The 3448-nt window shown below is 38.5% G+C and overlaps 1 pseudogene; it reads left to right on the top strand.

The window, feature by feature from the left end:
- Nucleotides 1–1991: 1991 nt before the first annotated feature.
- LOC116880675 lies at nt 1992–2618 on the top strand (annotated as a pseudogene).
- Nucleotides 2619–3448: the final 830 nt, after the last annotated feature.

Here is a 3448-nt window from a genome sequence, read left to right as displayed (position 1 = left end):
GAAACTTTCTCCAGGATAGATTATATGCTAGCTCGCAAAGCAAGCATCATTCACAATATTTATTTATTATTTATTTATGAATTTATTTACTTATTATTTATTTATTTATTATTTTATTTGTTTGACTGAGAGACAGAGCCAGAGAGCACAAGAGGAGGAAAAGGCAGAGGGAGAGGGAGAAGCAGGGTCCACACTGAAAAGGGAGCCCAATGTGGGGCTCGATCCCAGGACTCTGGGATCATGACGTGAGCCAAAGGCAGATACTTAAACATCTGAGTCACCCGGGTGCCTCTCATTCACACTATTTAAATCATGGAGGTAACTCATAGAGTTTGAGGTAACTCAAACTCTATCAATGAATGAATGAATGAATGAATAAGCAATGGAATATTATTAATCTTTATTATACAATGGTATGAAAGTACTTAATACCACTGAATTATACACTTAAAATGATTAAGATAGTAAATTTTATACATACTGTACTGTAATAAAAATATTAGAAAAAATTAAATGTATGCCTTTTTGGTTCCTTCCACCATCTTCTTTCCCCTCCTTCCTTCCTTCCTTTTTTTTATTTTCCCCCTTCTATTCCTGATGCCTGGTAACAACTGAACTGATTTCTGCCCTTGTACTTTTCCTTTTTCTAGAAAACGATATACAGATAGAATCACATGGTAGGCAGTGGGCTTCTGTGCCTGGCTTCTTTCACTTAACATTACACTGTAGGGCCTCAATTTGTTACTGCATGCATCAATATTGTTTCTTTTTATTATTGTGTGGTGTGTTGTATGGATGTACTACAATCTGTATACTATTTTCCAGTGGATAGACATTAGGTTGGTACCCAGTTTGGGGTTTTATGAATACATCTGATGTTAACATTTACATACAGATCTCTGTGTGTGAGCTACTTATAATTTTTTTATTTTTTAAACTTACTTTTTCTAACTTCTTACCATTCCAAATAGGAGAACATTAGCAGGGTCCTGTAAGTCACTGAAATGTAGGAGGTGTCAGGAATTGATGAGGGCCAGTTCAAGTGGTTTTAACTGGATATGTCATTCTAAAATCTTCCCTTTATCCCCATTCTGCTTTGGTATTCCATTCAGTTTCAAATGTGGTTTTCTGATCTGACTCACATCTTAATTCCAGGCACTTGTTAGAAATTACATTGGTTGCAAAATGGCAGGAAGAAAAGATCAAATCTCTTTTGGATTTAAATTTGGAATGAAATGGGACTTTTGTTTAAATTCAATAGAAGCAGTTAACAAAGGAATAGAGACCTTAAAGATGTTTCATTAAAATTACCCACAATGCTACTCTGAGTGATTCATGGTTTTGAGCATTTAAATGAGTCATATTCACCCAAAAGCCTAAACTAATTTCTATTCTAAATGAGGTTCTTAGGGAAATTCTATTAACCATTTAAGCACCATGCAAATTCTCCCCAGCTCAGGTTCTACCTCCTTCATGAAGGAGGCTCCTTCCTCAATCAATTTTCCCTTCTCTGATTCTCTAAATTCCTTTTGACAATACACTATTCATTTGCTCTCTTATATAGGGTATGCATCCTTATTTAATTCAGTGTGCATGGGGATGCCTGGGTGGCTCAGTTGGTTAAGTGGCTACCTTTGGCTCAGATCATCATCCCAGAGTCCTGGGATTAAGTCCTGCATCAGGTTCCTTGCTCAGTGGGGAGCCTGAGCTCCCTCTCTGACCCTCTGCCTGCCACTCTCTTTTCTCTCTGCCTGCCACTCCCCCTACTTGTGCTCTCTCTTCCTCTCTCTCTCCCTGACAAATAAATAAATAAAATCCTTTTGAAAAAATTCAGAGTGTGTGTGTGTGTGTGTGTGTGTGTGTGTGTGTTTGTGTGTTTATGTATGATTTATGTTAGAAGATTTAATCTCGGAGGAGCCAAAAAAGGATTTGGGGAGAAGAGCTCTTTTCTTTCCATCTGGCATCAGCCATCAGCTCTAAGGTAAGCCAAGATGGGTGCTTACAAGTACATCCAGGAGCTATGGAAGAAAAAGCAGTCTTATGTAATGTCTTTTGTTTTCAGGGTGCACCACTGGTGGTACTGCTAGCTCTCTGAGCTCCACAGGGCCTCCTGACCCCACTCAATCCACCAAACTGCCCAATAAAGTACATAGACTATGGCATAAGGCCAACCAAGGTTATGCCATATATCGGATTCATGTGTGACATGGTGGCAAAAAACGCCCAGATCCTAAGGGTGCTACCTATGCCAAGCCTGTCCATCATGGTGTTAACCAGCTAAAGTTTGCCCAAAGCCTTCAGTCTTTTGCAAATGAGAGAGCTGGACACCACCCTGGGGCTCTGAGAGTCTTGAACACTTACTGGGTTGGCAAAGATTCCACATACAAATTCTTCGAGGTTATCCTCCTTGATCCATTCTATAAAGCTATCAGAAGAAATCCTGACACCCAGTGGATCACCTAACCAGTCCATAAGCACAGGGAGATCTGAGGGTTGGCATCAGCAGGCTCAAGAGCCCTAGCCATGGAAAGAGTCACAAGTTCTACCACACTATTGGCTGTTCTTGCCTCCCAACATGGAGAAGACACAATACTCTCCAGGTGCACCATTACTGCTAAAATAAGTAATGCTTGTAAAATTCTTATCTAATAAACAATTTAGGACATTCAAAGAAGAAAAAAAAATTAATCTCCAAAAGGTCAGGGATCACAGTCAGAGAGCATTAGAGCAAAAAGAATCTTACAGAGATTATTTTATTTTCCTGATTAAACAATTAAGAAGCTGTTTCCATGTGTTGAGTGTCTTCTATGTGCCATGAATTATACTGGCCAATTTATTTATATTTCATCATTTAATTTAATCTATCCTTATAGCAACTTCATATTAAGGTGGCATAAGCAGCAATAAAAAGATGAAATTTCTAATCAGACAGAATTAGATTCTAATTTCACCTCTGTTCCCTACTACCTGTGTGATAATTAAGTGTCTTAACCTCTTAAATCTTTTGTGTTTGTTAAGTGTTAACAAGAGTACAATACCTCCATCATAACCTAAAAGGACAAATAAATATAATGTACGTGAGATGTCTAATACCTAGTAAACTCTCAAAAGTAAGAATTATATTGCTTACTTTATCTAGATGATGAAATTGCAGTTCAGAGTGGTGAATTCATTTAAGATCACATATAAGTGGCCGAGCCAAATTATGAGATAAGACAGCCACTCCATACCTTATCTTATGAACACCCATTTCTTTTTTCTTTTTAATTTTTAAAGATTTTATTTATTCATTTGGCAGAGAAAGAGAAAGAGAACAAGTAAGGTGGGGGGCAGAGGCAAAAGCAGGCTCCCCTCTGAGCAAGGAGCCTAATGGAGGGTTCGATCCCAGGACCCTGGGATCATGACCTGAGCTGAAAGCAGACACTTAACCAACTGAACCACCCAGGCG

This window comes from Lontra canadensis, unplaced genomic scaffold (assembly GCF_010015895.1).
Source record: "Lontra canadensis isolate GAN:19392208 unplaced genomic scaffold, GSC_riverotter_1.0 scaffold67, whole genome shotgun sequence".
Classification (NCBI taxonomy): Eukaryota; Metazoa; Chordata; class Mammalia; order Carnivora; family Mustelidae; genus Lontra; species Lontra canadensis.
Note: the sequence above shows the minus strand (reverse complement) of the source record. Positions and strands in the feature narration are given on the sequence as shown.